We start from the raw sequence: 19,540 nt of genomic DNA, 5'->3' as shown, positions 1-19,540 counted from the left end.
GGCCCTGACGACAATAATGGTCGGCATTGCACCGGCCCGGTGCTGAAAGCCGACGTTGCTTTTGACGCCCCGAATAATCGTAGCTTTTGCATCATGCATTTACAACAGCATGCGCATCATGCATCATGCTTGTGTGGTGGCCGGCATAGAAGTACCACACGAAAGCGAACGCTTTTTTGTACTTTTCATGCCACATAAAGGCCAGGCAAAAGATTCTGATACAGGTCTTTATTTCTTGTAATTGTATATGTACACCGACACGTTCACAAGTTTCAAACACTAGTTCATATTTGGTGGGCTTGAAGCAGGGTCACGGCGCCTTCTTTCATTCCGGCCTCCATCCCTGTCAGCTGCTCCAACCAACCAGCGTTTTGCGACTCCAGCCACTGATGCTAGTGAAGCGTCAGGGAACGTGCTCCTCACAGATGCTGCAAAAAAGCGGCACATATAAGAAAGCTGCCCCCGCTTTATAGTTCAGTTGGTGAGTCGCATTCCATTTGAAGAAGTGAAACAATCAAAAAGATCATAAGTCAGATATCCACGAAACATTAAAGAAACGACAACAAAGCAATATTAGGGACGTGCAAATCAGTATCGAAGCTGTCAGGAAGAGTGGCTGGACGACACAAATCGTGTAAGTACCGGATAGTTGGTAATTTATATGTCGTTAGCAATAGGGGGAACTGAACACGGAACCATAGCAAAACACGCATACACAGTGGCTACTGTGTCTATAGGTAGCGCGGCTACTTACACCACGATAGGTCTTGTTGCTTCCCGTGAGCACTGTATGAAACAGCCGAGTTGAAACGCCGAGACAAAGAACGCGCCGGAGCCCGGAGCGCGCCAAGCGGCACAAGGAGGTGAATAGGTAAATGTCTGGAGAGGCAAGAGGGGAAGCTTATGGCATGATACATATACTTGCTGACATGATGGCAACGATGATAGGTCTATGTTTTGCAGAAAATAGTTAGCATACATGGGTTAAAGCAGAAACAGCATATACAGCATATATTATATGGTGAAGCAAAACAAACTCCTCAAAAGCAGTGGCAAAATATGGACGCCGCAAGTAGAACTCACTTATTACGGCATTATTTTATTAAAGAAAATGCTAATACTGGACGCAGCAAGATGCAATAAGCAGCAGCTTGTTTGAATGAAGAAAAAAAAACTAAGCATGCAGTTGGTACCGATGTTCGCAACGTGCACTAGAAAGCTGATTGTTATGCCATATTTCTTACTTATATTCGTGATGGCCATGAGCTTCACGAAGGCGTGCTTCCTCCCCTGCGACCCTTTCCAGCTGAACTGCAGTGCAGCTTCATTTGGAAGTATGCCCTGCAGAATAGTGCTCACGGCACGACCGGTGTCCGTTCCTCCGTATCTGGAAAAAAAGTTCACCTGCACGAACCAGCGCACGTAGAGTTAAACCAGACATCCAAATACGTGATTATCGTGGTCTATAAAAAATAATGGCCAGGATAAGAAACGCTCTCGTTTTAAATGTTTTAACCACATAAAACAAATATATCTAGAAACAACGTTCTATGACAGAATGGCATATGGCTGCGGTATTGTATGAATGACAAAATGAAAATCAACCAAATATTAAACATGAATACATAGTTTCTCTAAAAAGAAAACACAGCATGTCATTCACCATCTGTTCCATGCGGGAATCTGAAGCTAAATATTCCTCTAAGATACGCTTTAGAGCCGCCCAAGGAAACATGAGGACAGGAAGGATAGGTTTACCGACTTTGGTCGGAATATCAGTGAAAAAAAAAAACCATCCAGGCAGCGCGATAAATGAATACAACACATAGTTGCACAAACAAAATAGCACGCAGACTGCCACGAGACAAATGTATAGGTATACATAACGTCGAGACCACGGTGACAAAGTATTACACGTAAACTACGAAAATGCAACAAAAGAAAAATTGAGGAAGAACTTACATATGGGCTATCCGCAGGGTTTCACATACGTGTCTTCTTGTCTGATGTTCCTAGATCTACTCTAGTCCACATGCGGTGAAGCGCGCCACACACAATCCATTCTTACCTGCAATGCACCAGACGTATATCATACAGGTATTTACAGTTATGTTTTTTCATCTGTGGGAAGGAACGAAAGCAACTTCTAATTAATTATGACTTTTCCGCAATAATAACCAGACAGGCGTCTTACCCAATTTCTTCCCGAATGGTGATAACAGTTCCGAGCGTAGCAGGTCATTCGCACACGTACTGTGCTTCAATTTAAGCAGTGTCGTTCCAGCGTTTCCTAGAGAAAAATTAACGAGAATACAAGACGAAAAAATAATATTAGAAATATATACATGAAAGTACGTCTCACATTTCTCTGTCCCAACTCTCGAACGCTTGATCCGTTCTCATGTAAAGCCTCTTTTTTTTTTCTTCCTGTCAGAAAAAATAAGCCCGAAAGACAAGGAGTTTATCATACGTTGCAAAACCATTTACACAATACAAAGCGACCTTTGTTCACTTGAAAAAGACAGTCATGCATTACACAACGTGAAATTAAAATGCCACTTACGAGTACGCATATCTTGAACGGCGAGATACGGCGGCTCCACTGCATGTAAAGGGCTTGCGCTGTTCTTGTCCTTGTCACTTTTGTGTAGCTTGCGTTTATATGCGCAGTCCATGATAACAGAAATGCACCAACTAGTCTACCATGAGACGCGGAACGAGCTGGCATCCAGAGCTAGCATTTGGCGGCAACTCACGCACCCGCGCCATTTGGCGGGAACTCGCCTGCGCCCCTGCAAGCAAGCGGCGTTGGCCTGACGAAGAAAAAATAGACAGCAAGGAAAGTCCCGTTTCGCTTTCTCGCCCCGTCCTCGCTGGTGGGAGCTGATGCTGACAGAGAGAATCGCCCGTCCCTGCTTTCCAAGAACCTCTTCATTCCTTCTGGGAGAGGGAGAGGCGACAGCCCAAGACGACCTCGGTTCCCCACACTTTTCCTTTTTTTTCGTTTTTCAGGCGCTTCCTGTGAGCGCGTTGCCGTTTCCTTTTGGTGTGTGTGCTGTGTACGTGCGTGCGTGCGTGTGTGTAATGAAAATCTGCGTTCTATATTTTGCAGGGATTGGTAGCGCTATACGAATATGTATATACCTTATGTGAACAATAATTTTGACCTCTTCAACGTGTCGAACAGTACTTTGGGTGCTATGTACGTTAGCATGTAGGTTCTGTTTTCTTGTTTGGGAGTATTGTACAAATATCGTATAATCTTGATTGGTTTCCTTTTGTACTTGCTCAGTATTGTATACCTGTTATTACCGGGTGCAATTGTCTTTGTTTTAAAAGTGTCGCTGTAAAGGCTCTGCCAAGCGAAAGGGGGCTGCGGCTTTGTCAATCTGTATCTGACAGCTTTTTCTGCGCCTCTGCTGTCTGTACCTTTACAAGGCAGAAATAAATAATTTGAATTTTAATAAGTATTTATCGTCAAAGCATCACGTCTACCGTATATGTGCACGAAGTTCGATAGGTGCATGCATGCATACACAGTCAATACGCTTTCCAGAGAGCTTTGCACGAAAATGGTAGATATGCTTCACAGGAGACGGCGCTTGAAAAAACACTCATGATATACCATGAATTTATTAATTCTTAACTGCTGGATTATTGAACGTCATTAGTTAATTGAGCGAAAATTGGAAGAATTTGATCTAACTCTAGTTCTTCCCAATCAAATCCACGTCGACAGCAGAAATGCTCTATTTTATGATTTACATTGATTGGCATGCAGCCTTAATTATTCTTAGACGAATCGACAATAGCTAGAAAAATTGCAGATTTTGACATCTCTTCACAATTCGCCTTCGTATAATCGCTTCTTTCACCCTCCCCAGTGAAAACATTCAACTGAAATGTTTCCTAGAACTGTACAGTCCACGAGTCGCCTGCGCTTAGTTCGTTTGACGATTTTTTCTGTGCTGCGACAGGGCCGTTTACAATTAACGCGCCGTTCGCGAACAATTTTGCTTGACTCTTTCTGCAGTTCAGATGACTATTACGAGAACTGTCTAATGCAATATCCACTTCATTAAATTTTGTTCCCCGTTAAATAGTTATTTTCTCGATAGTTTAACTACAAAAGAAGAAAGCAATAATGAATGACACAATAGTGTTGCAAACATATCCGTTTTTGAAGTATTGAAATCTTGTGCTTTTTGGTAAAGCAAATGTAATACTTACGCGATATGTCTTCTTCTTGCGACTTGCACACTGGTCTCCACGTACTCTTGCTCTCATAATAGTGGTCGTTGCATGCGCACCCGCATATATGGCGAAAATAAATTTGATTCTGATTTCATTATTCACTCTAATTACTAGAGTTCTATCAGTCCGGAACAAAACACAGAACCATCCTTTAGCCGGAAGGTGATCTAACTGCCAGATGAACTGTCACTGACGTCTGTATGTGATGGTTGCTGTTTTTCCCCGTGTGATGAACCGCCGTCATCGCTTTTGTATAGCTGGTATATATTCCGTCATTATATATATATTCGTCCTTCAACATTTGTTACGCAAAAGCAACAACAACAAAAAATTGCTGCCTCTCACTTCTTCAAAGGACTGCGCAGCCTGTCGGAACGCACTGGCGCGTGTGAACGCATGGCCTGAAGGTTCAATTTCAAAGTGTTGTTCAATTGCTGCCTGAACCACTCGTGAAGACCTTTCGTGCCCCGTTACTTTATTATGCTAGCTTTTCTTGTGACCGATGACAAGACATTAAATTTGGCGGCCTCTGCAAGACTAAGCTGCATCAACACAGCTTCTTAAATATACGAATTGGCTCAGCGGCTGTCGGACAGTGTGCATGGTCCCTTGTGGCACGTCACTAAAAAACCAATTAAACGCTTAGCGTATATGCACAAAATGATGCGACCACTAATATAACATGAGAGGGGACTTTCGGTCTCACAAAAAAAAAAACGATATATATATATATATATATATATATATATATATATATATATATATATATATATATATATATATATATATATATATATACACGAAGTGCGCATGCGCACAAGCATGATGCATGATGCATGCGCATCATGCATCATGCTTGTGTGGTGGCCGGCATAGAAGTACCACACGAAAGCGAACGCTTTTTTGTACTTTTCATGCCACATAAATGCCAGGCAAAAGATTCTGATACAGGTCTTTATTTCTTGTAATTGTATATGTACACCGACACGTTCACAAGTTTCAAACACTAGTTCATATTTGGTGGGCTTGAAGCAGGGTCACGGCGCCTTCTTGATACCTGATAATATTTTTTTCACTGGCCTCTTTCTATAAGAAGGACGAACATTCTAGGCAGCGAAAAAAGTATGAGACATATTTCATCCTGGGGTAAATCTTTTATTCATAATATTCATTCCCAGAAAATATGATACAATGAAACGTTGATGCTTAAAAGCAAAACTTAAAGTTAAAGCGTTTTCAGATCACTGAGAAAGCGTAAGTCTTTATACGAGTTTGGTTTAAATGCGCAACGCAGTAAACAAATCCTTTAATGTAGTTTGCACCCATGATATTTCTTTGCTTGTTCTTGGCTTTAAGTTGTTTGCACTAAAATTGGCCATATGCCGCCGGATATGTTACATATTGCATACCATTAAGGCATATGCACATCACTAGTGCCTTTTCTAGGGATGTGTCATCGCTCATCTCAGCGTTTTCCTGCTGACGGCCGCATATGAGGAGCCTTGTTTCCCCCCAGACACTGCATGACCTTATACGGTCGCTTAGCGCTATCTGAAAAAAAAAAATTCTTTATACGCAAAGTATAATACTTTAGAGATGAAAATATGTTTCCTTTAGGCTAAATGTGTTTAAACTAGTACCTCTTGCTTTTTCACTGCTTTAACATTGATTGCACTTCTGAGATTTCTCCTACTGACTGCTCTTAAAATGTTGCGGTCCGGAAGTTTTTAGAATTTGGGGATATGGGAAAAATGGTCAAATCACCGCATTAATGAGAGCATGCATTGCAAGCCTGCTTCTGAAGCGACGAATGAAGGCTCAGAAAATTTCAGTATTTTTGATAAGATCAGAAGGAACATTTTCAATTTTGTTCATTTTTATCAATTCTACTTCCAAACATTTATTTGCTTTCAAATGGGACCTGAAAAACAAAATAACGATGTGCAAAACGCAATTAGGTGAGTCACATAGCTGCAACTGATATTATTCTATTATACTCTTGATAAAAATAAAGTTTAAAAGTTCGAACACAAGTGGCAACGCTTTTGATAGAAGCTTTCATTATAGAAGCAAAAATGAGCTATAAAAACGCAGTTACGCTTAATTCTAAACCCAATGGAGATGGAAATTCTGACAAGAATGGCATTCTACGTGAACTTATCACACGTGAACTCTCACTGTGGACATAGACATGTTTGCAGCTGGAAATCAAGAGCTGCAACGGGAAGAGTACATTCGTGTTCATCGAACACAGTCACACTTCCTCTTTTTAAAGCTAAAAATGTAAAATATGCAGAGCTACACAAGATAGATATCCTAATGCAGAGTGCAATTGAGGTTAGAAATTAAGTAGCGCGTGTGGTTGCAACCTCGCATGCAGCGCTTCGGAGATGCAGGTTACTGTCAGTCGACAAATAGCTCACAAAATTATGAATTTTCACATTATAGGCCGCAGTATACTATGAGCGGCATACGCGGCAAGTACACGGCATACACGGCACACCACATCGATGCGTCACTAACAGAGTTCTAAACCATGAGAAGAAGCACAGTGCGAAATGCAGTGACAACTCCAAGCTCGCCACCCTTGCCCGAGGCGAAATGGCAGCGGGCACAGAGAGAACGGTGAGTTGGCGAAGATAAATTAAAAACAATAGAAATGGTGTGAATTTGGTACTTCGGCGCAATTAGCTGAACAATTCAGAAAAATCCAACAGCCCGGTGTTAAAACTTGTTAAACAAGCACGATGATGACTGCTATCTATTTCGATCAACGCTACTGCTCGCTTTTCAATAAATTCACCATTACGGCAAATTTTGCACCACACATCATACAAGCACATACCGGAAATCATGACCAATTGGCAGTCAGCCGCTATTTAACAAAAGCGAACCATGAGTATTGTTCTTACCTGTATATTTAAATCGTCCATGAATAGCAGGTGAGGGACCGCTACATATATCCATTATCCATATGGCGCTGGAGCCGTCAGACCGCGGTGGATTCTCTCTCGTAAACTCTCGTAAACTCGGCACAGTGCACAATGTCTGCAGACACCACCGGCGTTGTACGCCATGAAGGTCTGTAGAAGTGAGCGTGGCGATACTATGGCGATACACACCAACTCTGACAATTAGACCGGAAGCTCTGCGCTGCAATGAACGAACGTCGCTCGTGGCAGTCCGCCGGAAAATCCACACGAAAAATGGCCGGGTGCAGTCTTCAAAACACCACGGTCTCCTTCAGCCCCCCCCCCCCCCCCCCCCCCAAGAAAAGTTTCGCATTCACCGCAGGGCAGTGAGAAGACACACAGCGTTGTTTTCCCTCGCCCACGCTCCGCGCAGATCCCGTGATATAAAACGGATCCGCTATTCGGATTTTTTATATGGGTGATGGAAAGTTCCCACGCGAGCGCTCTGCGGGATGTTAAGCGTGTAATTTGCGTTTCTCACGCGTACGCGGCTCGCTCACGCTCGCACAAGACAGAACCATGGCAGGCAGTCTTGTCCTCATGCTTACACAAAGGAATGTCACGCTTATTTTCGGTCACGGGTGCCTGAAACGTCATCCGCGCCTCACTTACATGCGCGTCACGCTAAAACTCACAGTTTACCGTGAGATTAAGCGTGGATTTTTTTTTTTTTTTAGTGTATACTGAGGTATTTGTGTTCTTTTACTCGAGGTATTTCCTGGCCCTGTATTGATACTGTCTGTTCACTGTTTTCATTGAGTACTGTTTACCATAAAAGCTGATTTCCTAACACTAAATTTCAAATGTTAAATTCTCACCTTCATGTGCACATATATTCTCCAGGCGTTGCATAACACTCCGCTTGTTAGCTAGCAACACAATGTCGTCCGCATAAAACGAACCTGGAAGCTACTGCTCTACTATTTTAACCGCCTGTTTGTATGAGAGATAAAACCCAAAATTGCTTCCCTCTAGCGCCCTTTTCATACTTACCATGTACATCACAAACAGCAGTCCCTAGTTGATATCAACTTGCTTCTCGCTCCTCATCCCTCCCCATTCAACGCAAACTGTATTTTCTAGGTAGGTCTCTGTCAAAAGCTATATAAAGTCGTTGCCTATGCCTTCCAGAATATCCCACAATATTTTGTGGTCTACGTTGTCATACGCTCCGGTAATATCTAAAAAAGCCACATAAAACAGTCTCCTCTCTTTGGATATTTCAATACACTGAATAAGAACAAATAAGTTATCATCCAGACGCCTATTCTGTACCCGTTCTGAAGTTCTCCCATACCATTCTCTGCCCATGTTTGCACTTGTAATTTAATTACCTGTATTGCTAACATGTATATTGCCGATATAATGGTCAGCGGTCTATATGGGTGAATTCAATTCTTTTCTCCGTTATCTTTATACATTAAATTCATTCTACTTTGTCTCCGGCTGTCTGGTATTCGCCTATCTTGTAAGCCTTTTTCTACTGCTTCCCACAGAGCTTCCTTACTTTTTGATCCTAGTTCGCTAATCAGCCTAACGGGAACCTCGCCTAACCCTATGGCTGTGCGCTTTAGAATTTTCTCTGGTTCTCGTTAACGCTCTTCTTCTTTAAAACTACTTCATCATTCCCTTGGAATGATTCGGTCGTTATTTTTCGGATGTAATTTAATGTCGCATCCCCTTCCATTTTTTTTATCTTAGTCTAGGACATGCTGTTGTGTTCCAGACTTTCTTCTTAATAAGTTTGTGTGTTTTCAAAATATTCTAGGCGCGGCCTTCTTTTTCTCACGTATTTCCGACAACCAACGTTCACTTTCACCTTTGAACTTTGCTTGAACCAGTATTATAACAATAGATTTTTTTTTTCTTCCGGTATACTTCTAATTTTCTGTCTACTTCAACCTGTGGCAACTGCACTTTCTATGCCTGCTTATGTTCTCGTAATGCTTTCTGTCGTTCATCGATCGCTTCGGGTATCACGCTGTTCCACCAGCATTTTTGACTTCCTTTTTGTTTTCCAACAAACGTGTTGCTTCTCCTTCCTAATTTCTCTCGTCATTACATTTAGAAGCTCATTGTATTCCCACTTTTTGCTTGGCCATTTGCCGTGTTCTTTCTCGACTCCCGCGGCTATATTTGTTATTTGTTAAGCGTTCAAATTTGGACTGGCCATTCTTCGCTCCGTGCTCTCCTTCACAACTACATATCCCATTTTCAAAATGGTGCGTTTATGGCCAGTCCTTGTGTTACTACAGTCTTACTCGCCAATGGCTCAACTTATCTCAACTGATCTGAACTTATCATAAATATCTTCCGTCATCAGACAGTAACCAATAGTCGATTGCCTATTTCCAACTTCCCATCTGATCTGACCATCAGATTTACGGCCCGTAATTACGATAACGAGGTTACGTTGCTCACAAAGGTCCAGCAATAACTTCCTGTTGTTGTCGGTATAAACGTCTAGATCCTGTATGTGGGCATTCATGTCACCTAACAGGGTAATTTCGGCATTATTTCCGAAAACGCCTAATATCAGCACTTAGGCATTCCGCTAAGCCTTGGTTCTTCTCTCTGCAATGTTTTCTCGTTCATAAATACGTTAAGCCCAGCCAAGTTTTATTTCCACTCATTGTGCCTGAAAACCAAAGAATGCCCTTGACACTTTGAATATGCTTTTTCCCATTTGAACACTCCGGCCCCCCTCCCTTTCCTTTCGATTTACTTCTGTTGCAACCTTCCCAAACATAATTCTCAATGACTGGTGCATTTTTTAAGTCTCTAAGGTGCGTTTTTTATAACCGCATACACCCCGATTTGTTCTCTATTTAACTGCTCCTCAATTTAAAAGCGCTTTTCCTTTCTTCTGGCGCCCTGCATGTTTATGCAGCCTATTGCATGGCGAGCTCGCTTTTTTTTTCCGCCTTTCTCTGTGGTACTAATCTGCGGTACCACCACCTACCGGCCGTGGCCACTCAGACAGACCTCAAATGGCAGCTAGAAAAGGGCTTTGTCTTTCAGTTTCCGCGTAACAGAATTATGTTTTCCCGCATACTCGATTTGCAATCCGAAGTTATCATGTATGAAGCTTGTGCTTAAGTTGTATTTTACGCATTTTCTGACAATTTACCCTCAAAGATTCATTTAGTTCCATAAGGCTCTTGCGCTTGGCGGGGGCCATGTATGCTGCACTTCCGTATACATGCGTGCCCGCGTTACGTACGTCGCTTGTGGTGTTAGTGGTGGTTGGTTTCTGAGTAACGTCGTCTAACGTCGGCAATCGTTTCGTTGTACATCCACTTTCACAGGGTGCAATGGAGGAGGGCTTTTTTTTTTTTTTTTTGCTAAGAATACTGCAGGGAACCTGCTGAGAAATATGCGCACAAAGCCACAAACGTGCGAAACCCGCGCACAGCGTAGGCAGAATGTAGCTGTGATACCTTACGTTCACACACTATCCCACAATTTGGAAAAGGTGGCTCAGCGTTACGAGTGTTCGCTGCTCCCCATAAGCTGTAAAAGCTTTGTAGAATGACCGACCCGGAAGCAAGCCAGTAACGTGACTGCGGCATAAAGCACAGGCCGCCTTTTATTGAATACGCATAAGGGGTAGTCTGTGAAATTCTTTTAAGGTGCGGAATAGTGTACCATACTGGGAGATGTGTTAATGATAGGTTAAGGAAGCACGCAAACAATGTAAAAAAATCCGCGTGAAGGAAAAGATTTCGAAGGTTTTCTGGCAAGTCATTGTCTGACTTGCAGGGACTGTTCGCCCGACCTTGTAAACACTTTCGTTATTAAGAAGAGTAAAACTCGTGTTATACGGGAAATCGCAGAATCTGAACCGATTTCTAGAAGTGAACTTGAACTTTATTTCCATCATCGATGGAGGAGAGGAAAAAAAAGCTGTGTAAGCATGGGGATGTGTCAACATGGCATCCATCACGCTGTCAGACAAATAGTTGGCATATTTACGAATGCGCAGATGATTACACCGGGCTCGGACAGCATGTATATATTCGTGATTCATTCACAATAAATGTTTTTGGAAGTTTAGCACCCATCCTTGTCCTCTCGTCTCCATCCGTGTCTTCTTGCGCTACCGCCTTTTCAAATTCTTAGGATATATCACGCACTTTCCACTGTGTGTTTTGCGGGGCAAGGAGTAGTATACGCGCGCCGGCGCGTTTCGGCGGCAGGAAGCCCGCTCCTCTCCCCAGCCCCGCTGTAACATGATCGCCGCCTGCACGGCATGAATGGTCCGCGCCTGCTCTCGCGCGACGTGTTGGTGGGGGGAGTGAGGGGGCTGTGTTCGTCTTTACATTCGAGGTCGCAGAAACCAGGCGGTTCGCTTGCCGCCGAACTCACAACTTTCTTTACCAGTGATCCAAGAAGAAGCTGAAAAAGAAAGAAAAAAAAGGCCAGAACAAGTTTCGTCCCCTCAGGCTCCGGAGAAAAGCATTCCGTCCGTAAGCAGCAGCGCGAGTTCGAAAAGAAAGGAGACTTCACAGTCTCGAGCCGCGCCGCGCCGTCCGTCACGAATCACCCGAAGAAGATGGCACATGCTCAGTCTGAAGGATTAGACTGAATTGCGCGCAGCCAGTGGCACATAGCGAATGATAAATCATGAATCTGAACATAAAGCACTATTCCATTAAGAGGTCGGTGTGCTGTAGATATACATATGAGCCGAAATCATACGTGTTAGATTTTTTATGAAGGAACGTATTTTTTGTTGCACCGAAGAGAAACGCGCTTACTGCGAGGATACAGTTGTCTGTTATGTATGAGTGCCTAACAGAGCGCTTGCCAGCCCAACTGGAAAACCGGAAAGCGGCGTGCCGAGTGTCAAATCGGCAGCCCGCACCATGAGGGAAAACCTTGCATTGCTATTTGAAAATCGCCCACGCGGAAACTATGCGAGAAAACCTGGGCGAGCGCGAAGTGTTGCTGCAGAAGCGTGCAACAGAGAAAGTCTTGCTGGGACGCACTCGTAAAAAGGGATCCTCGAGCCTTTGGCAAACCATTTCTTGAAAGAAGAAACAAAAATTTAGAGAATGGGTAGTGGGACTCGGTGCCGTAGCAGATGAATTGCGCCGTCGTAGTAGCCAAATCATTTCTACTAAAAGGAAGAAAAGATTGGCTGAGATTTCGAGATTGTGTTGCTGTAGGTGCAACACCGAAGTTATACTATTGATGCATTTACGTTTCACAGTCCCGTAGCAAAGCAGGAACAGAAAACCCCTGGCACTCCCCAGTCATCTCCTGCAAAATGAAGACATCAGCACTTTTATTAGGGGAAGTTAATTCTTAGTATGTCGCATAACGTTTGCTTGGGCTATTTGGCTCATGGGAAACATCATGGCGTGAAAGCCGAGGACACAGGGCTCATTCTGTTTCTAGTCCTCTTTTTTTCTTGCGCCACTGTTTTTTTGTTTCCAGCGGTTTCCACATAATATGCATTTTCCTAACCGTAGTTCTATTCTTGGTTCAATACAATTCGCGTTCGCCTTTTGGCAAATGCTCAGCGTGCGTTCAGTGTTATCACCTCGTCGCGCATGTTCTTCCGAAATATTAAATTGTGAATTCATATCTGACCAATTCATTTTGAGTAAACAATATATCTGCGCCAGCTGTAGTAAATAGATGTTTAACTAGTTTTCTGACACTTTCCTTACGTCAAATATCCAAAAGAGGAGGATACGAATAGTCTTGCCGTGATAAATGAAATATAAAAAATTCACTGTGGAGCAAGGCCTGCATTAGTTTTTCTGTTTGGGAATGAAAGCATCACCGCTCGGTACTGCCTGCTGAGCGGAATTCAAGGACTCCTAGCTCCACAGTCTGTAATAATTCGCATAAGTTAACTTCAGGCTGAGCATACGTATGTTCTGGTGCACTTGTCGTTCACACGAGTGAAAGCGCTATTAGTTGATGCATAAAGGAGCTTGAGGGAGGCAAAGAAAGATGCCAAGCATCGTAAAACGCGTCTCTTTTTAGTGGTGGCTGAATGCAGTGGGTGGGGAAGGCGCCTCTGTGTTGCAGCTCTTGGCGCGGAGGCGGAGAGTCCGGGTGGAAGAGGGGGGTGACGTTTCTGGAGAGGAGACGCTTGTGGGAGGGAGTAGGAGGAAAACTAGCAGTGCAGCGAACGTGGCAGCGCGCCGAGGGCAGCGCTAACAGAGCGATGCGATGTCTGGTCGCACTAACCGCTTCAGCGCTCCGCCCCAGAGATTCGTCGGCGCTCTATGATGGCATCTCGGAGGCCATGTTTAGGGCGGTAGGTACAAGTTTAATTTAGTGACGTTTGCTTTGTTAAACCCCAAATATTTCTAGAAGTTTAGTGTTTAAATTACAGTAAAAAAGAATTAGCGAAAATTCATAATATATACCACAGCCCACGTGAAATTCCGCATGTTTACAGAATTAATCCTTGCAAGCATCCCGAGAATTTCCCTTAAAGAAGCATGGCAGGTTAATTCACATATTTACGCGTACGACGAGTTTCATATTGCTTCAGAAAACGGTCCCACACACATATATCGCTGTTTCTGAACGCATTGCGCTATAATGCAGCTGTGTATATGTAATAGTCACGAAAAGTATAAATTCTGTAAGCATAACAATGTATTACCTTCACCTATAACACATTTCCCTAGTGAGAATTTTATAAGTATAGACCGACAGACAGGAATTGATATAAAAATTAAATTATGCTACTCATCGGCCTCGGGCGTTGGTCCGACGCGTTGCCATCGTACCGAGCCGGCGACCAACTGGCGGGTCGGGAGTCAGTCTGACAGAGAGGTTGGCAAGACGCCCTCTGCCGACTGCCCGCCGGTAAAGGCGGCGGCCGTTGTCATACCGACCTCTCGCCAACCTTCGCTGGCCAATATAGTCGTTTGACGATCATTTCCCGACGATCGGCCAAGCAGCGGCAGTTGGCCAAGGTTGCTTGGGTAACGGCCGCACAACGATGCGACTGATTTCTAAACTAAAAGCTCGCGAACACCGTAGAAGAGGTAAATATGTGAATGGGTAAATTGCTTAATTCATTTGCCATTAACAATTTTTATACAGGTCAGGACCCAATCGCATTCACAAGTTCAAGTGAGCCAAACAATTGCGGCGCGTGTACTAACACATTCGGAACAGACGCTAGATATGATGTTTTATTCCTTTAACTGCGATTTTGTTTACGAAAGCATATATCCACTGAAAGCTAGGGAGTTAATCCTATGGTGATGCCACTATTATGCGGTAGTAGTGGTTACCAGGGATAGCGAAATTTCGTAACACAGCAAAATAAAGAGAACTCGTGGTGGCCACAAACAACTCTTTATTGGTACAAAAGATGGGCAGCTACTCCTTTCTCAAAGTGCATGGCTGCTACGAGAGAGGCACTATGAGGAACGGCTTATCTTCGCGTGTAATTTCTTTTTACGCCGTTCCTGTCGCGATTGGTTGATCCCTTTTACATAGAAGTGCAGCCTGGTCAGCACATAGAACTTGGTCAACTCTGTTTTGAGCACATCTTAGTGCTGGCTTCAGCCTAAGTTCTCCTTCACTAGCAACATTACATCCACTATGCTGTCACTGCAGAGTTTCTCTCGGCTGAAGAACACAGTGAGTATGGCTAGGGTGGCTAGAAGGGGAGGTGTGAATACCGGCGGCGCAAACGTGACCCCACAGCGCACCGATGCCGCGGGGCGGCGCTGTTGACCAAGGCGGGGTAAGCACGCAGCCGAAATGAGCGCCTCGCCAGCCTCGCGTCGGCTGCATCTCTACCACCGAAGTGAAAATGAGCCCGTTTCGGGTATCCCGCGCTTTCTGCGAGCGTCAAAGAATGAATCTTTATCATGAAAACAATGTTATGTCAGCCCAAATCATTACTCCTGTGAGATTTTACGGGCCCAGTTCGCACTGTATCGAGATTCAAACGCGTTTTGTCTGTGCGCATTTCGTGAGCTGGCTTTGGGTGTTAGGAGCTAGTGGGGGCTTCGAAATAATTTCGACCACTTCGGGTTCTTTAACGCGCACTGACATCATACGGCACACGGGCGCCTTGCATATCGCCTCCCTGAAAATGCGACCGCCGTCCTCGAGATCAGCAGTCAATCACCCTATGCGTGCCGTAAGACCTGTAAACTGCAGACATTACCTGATAAAGTCTGGACGTATTTACAAACGACTTTTTGTCTGCGCTTGCAGACCTGTAGCATGTCATTTTGACGCTCATATAAGGAATTTACTATGATTGCAGACAGTGAAGCAACAGATCTGGTCATGAAATCGTTTATTTACAAGTGAGCAAAAATATTTACAATAATAATAATAATAATAATAATAATAATAATAATAATAATAATAATAATAATAATAATGCCTTTATTTTCCATCCCAAGGATGTGGGAGGGGGAGAGAAAAAGCTAGATATCCAGCTTGACGGGCTCTCGCCTCCCCGATACAATACATGATGTTTAGAAAAAAAAGGCAAACAGTACAAGCATATAAGTACAGACACAAGGAATATCACAAATGACAATTTTTACAAAAAATGTACAATTGCAAAAAAAAAAACAAAGCGATGTGCATAATATGATGTCGTACATTTCAAATAGAAAGTGCCGCCCTTTCACTTATAAGTGAAACAAAATGACGCAAATCTTTTGACCGGGTGCGTTGGAGATTTAAATTGTAATGTTGGCAAATGTTTAAGAGATGTGGAAGAGTGTTTCTGAGCATATGTTGTCCGTAACCTGTTCTGAATGAATGTATGTGCCAAATATCGGTGTTTCTGGTTGCATACGCGAAATTTCTTTTCTGCAGTGATGCCAGTTGGGCAATGAACGAGACGTTATTTTTGACCTCTGTAATGTATTTAGTGATTAGGCGGTATGCGTACAGATCATGAATCGGCATTATGTTGTCTTTCATAAAGAGCGGTTTAGATGGGTGGTCATATATGCTACATTGTATATTATTCTGAGCATTCTTTTCTGCTGAACGTGCAATTTTCGTAGATTCGCGAAGGATGTTTGCCCCCAGACCAAATGACAATAATTTAGATGCGAACAGAACAAGGAATTGTGAAGGAGCAATTTCACTTTTATAGGGAGGATGTCCTTATGAGTGTAAATCGATCCGATGACACGTGACAGTTTAGATGCTACGTAATTTGTGTGGTCATCCCACGTCTTTTTCTCATTAAAAAGTACACGTAGTACTTTAAAGGAATTTACTATATCTATTTTAAAATTATTAAGAGTGATATCATCGTTAATATGAACGTCCTTGTTCTTTGGACGGTAAATAATGGCCTTTGCTTTGGAAGTGTTAATTTTTAGAGCGTTATATTTTGTCCACTTCTCAAGCTGCCTAAGTGCTGTATTTGCTTTCATGACCACGTTCGAGGCAGACGAGGCTGAAAAGAATAAGCTGGTGTCATCAGCATATATGACCATTTTTATTTCTCTGTCTATCTGTGTTATGTCATTCACGTATATATTAAAAAGAAACGGTCCCATAATGCTATAACACTGAAACACTGACACTGAAACACACAAGGTTTCAGTGTTTTCCGTTTCTTCTCACTGCTCTGCTGATTGAAACTTTTAAGCAAAAAGTGAATCCTTGTGAGGCAATAAGAACGTATAACTGAGGCTGTTAGGGTAGCAGAATGGTCTAGGCAACCAATCTTTGACATTTAACCAATTGACTGCAAAATCTCGGCCACATCTTTGGCATGCTAGCGTTACACTGAATTAAAAATAATGGGGTTCTACGTGCCAATACCACTTTCTGATTGAGGCACACCGTAGTGGAGAGCTCCGGAAATTTTGACCACCTGGTGTTCTTTAACGTGCAGCTAAGTACACGCGTACTTTCACATTTCGCCTCCATCGAAATGCGGCCGCCGTGGCCGGGATTCGATCCGACGACCTCGTGCTCAGCAGCCCAACACCATAGCCACTGAGCAACCACGGCGAGTGTTACACTGAATAAACGAGTTAGTTTGTTTTCAAGGGCATTGTCCAGCTTATAGAACGATTCTGAGGGATATAAAAGGCCCTCAAGATCCCACTCTTTGGATACCTCTGGTGGAAGCTCTCTGGGGATATTGCCTTTATGGTGCTTCGTAGTCTTCACAATATGTGGGCAAAACACGCCTTCTCGCCACATAAGCTGCAATGTAATAAACTAGCCGTGCGTCGCTGCGGTGCTCAACATAACTTTGGTGGTCCACAGCATCTCGCCCTCGAATGACGGAATGGCGGGAGGAACACTCCAAAACAGGCGACGAGACCAACTGACAGCGGAGGGCGCAGGCCAGCGCGGGAGTACCACGCCGTAATACCACGCCGCGAGCAGCAGCGCCACGTTCCCCCTGGTGGCATCGGTGCGCAAGGGGGTCACGCGCGCACAAAGGAAAGCGCCGCCGGTATTCACACCTCCCCTTCTAGCCACCCTAGTATGGCCTCCAACTTCTTCACTGCCCTGAAAAGCTCCAGCGAAGGATATAACAACCCTCCCTTGTCGCATGTCACAGCGAACTCAGAGTTTCTGCTTTCCGTATTGGGGGTTTCCAAAAGAAAGGCCTTGCTAGACATGCAGTCATAACACTTCAGAAACTTCCGAGCAACATACCCTGCCATGTAATGTATTAGACGGTCGTCGCTCTTCTGCTCCACCAACTCTTTGTGCTCAGCAGGAATACTACGAAGCATGCGCTCGGCTGAAGCTAGGTTTCCTTCCTCAATGAGATGGTCGATTGCAGCAGCCCTGGCTTATTGAGCTGGAGCATCTTGCGCGCTCAGGAGAGAACTCATTTCTCCACTAGCTCCATATTAAGGTCAGCATTGCATGAGCGTACTATTTTCGCAAGGTTATAAAAGGATATAGGCAATTAACGACAATTAGAAACTGCGTTGGTGTTGGGTGGTCATTAGACCCACACGATTGCCTGACTATACCGAAAAAGTTTTCCAGCGAATCCTGGCTTAACCTGGATGTCATAACATACCTAAATCCCTGGCTGACAAGATAATCGAGCAGTGATAATGTGCTGGATATCGTCACCCTTAGGCCATCTGCAGTTGAATCGCTTAAAAATCCGCCTACTCTTCTAGCGTGTTTCGCACACAAACCGCACATGTTTCGTCGAGTTTCTTGTCTTGGCGGTGCAAGTTGGGTTCCCAAATTCGCCGTGTTTACTCATCTTTCGGCGCGGTGAACGACGGCTGCTTTCCTTTTTTCCACTTATATCCTGTTTCACAGCCAGCAGCGAAGCAGTGTCGTTGCCGTTTCGACCTTCCTACTTCTCACGTGTTCGGCCGACTGCGCACGAAACGGACTCGAACGGTAGGTTGAAACACCAAAAAACAGTCAACGTCGCGAATCAAGCCCGCATGAACAAGCGCGCGAAGCACTTTATTCTATGGCGAAGCAGCGGAGGGAGCCAGCCCACGCGACTACAGCGCCACCACCGAAATCCGCGTCCCGTCCACACTCGCCGCCTCGCTGCAATGCATAGGCGTGCGTCTATTTGTCGTACAAAAATCCCTCACGTGACCTGATCCTAGGTGCCTAGGGACAGCATGGTTTAGGGATTTTTGAGAAGGCGCGATGCTGGCGCCGAGCGACGCCGTGGCGTGTTCGTCCTCGGCGTGATCGTTCTCTGGACCGCGCGTTGTTCAACATTGCTCATGTAATCGTGCGTGCGTTGCTTGTGTGTTGGTTGTAGGTTCTGTGTTACTTGGCGGAAAGCCGTGAGTAGTGGCGGTGCGGCAATGCGGCTTTGGCCTCGATGAGCTCTGGCACTACAGAATCTGCGTTGTGTGACCCGTGCTTTCTTGAGAACCCGGCGGTGGTGACAATTGAAATATCGAAGTGGCCTAGCGCCTCGGCAGCGAAGTTCTGCGAACCGCGATGTGGCGTCGCCGTGTCCGACTTTGCTTAACGGACATCGAGGGATGTGCTGCTCGCTGCAAGTCATGTAAATGCAACTGCGTCGACCGCCCACTGTTCAGCGCTGAAAGTGTGTTTGGTGTGCTGTGCTTGAAACGAGTGGTGCAGCCGTGCAGAGGGGGTGGCGGAGTAGCAGAGTGGCTCCGTTTGCGCATTCACAGACACATTCCTAGAGTCTCCTTACCAGGGTGCTGCTCATAGACATCTGTTTTCTTGACCTTGCACTGCACTTCAACCATGGCCACACCTGCTAAACCTGTAGCATGCGATCAAAAAAGTGCTATACATCATGTTGCTCCAAACTCGTAACATGTGCTACAAGGCCTTGAGGAACACCCTCATTTATTTAC

At 44.4% G+C, this 19,540-nt stretch overlaps 1 long non-coding RNA gene across 5 annotated transcripts; it reads right to left on the bottom strand.

Annotated features, from left to right (window-relative positions):
* Nucleotides 1–213: 213 nt before the first annotated feature.
* Nucleotides 214–3,488, bottom strand: LOC126517586 (uncharacterized). 5 transcript variants are annotated; one of them, XR_011891254.1, is made up of 6 exons: nt 2,564–3,487; nt 2,363–2,427; nt 2,195–2,290; nt 1,963–2,121; nt 1,245–1,404; nt 214–428 (listed from the first exon to the last, which is right to left on the bottom strand). It is a non-coding gene; the product is annotated as an uncharacterized lncRNA (long non-coding RNA). The 5 variants fall into 5 exon arrangements; XR_011891252.1 differs by having other exon boundaries at nt 2,195–2,427; nt 2,564–3,488; XR_011891253.1 differs by having other exon boundaries at nt 2,363–3,485.
* Nucleotides 3,489–19,540: the final 16,052 nt, after the last annotated feature.

This window comes from Dermacentor andersoni, chromosome 11 (assembly GCF_023375885.2).
Source record: "Dermacentor andersoni chromosome 11, qqDerAnde1_hic_scaffold, whole genome shotgun sequence".
Lineage (NCBI taxonomy): Eukaryota > Metazoa > Arthropoda > Arachnida > Ixodida > Ixodidae > Dermacentor > Dermacentor andersoni.
Note: the sequence above shows the minus strand (reverse complement) of the source record. Positions and strands in the feature narration are given on the sequence as shown.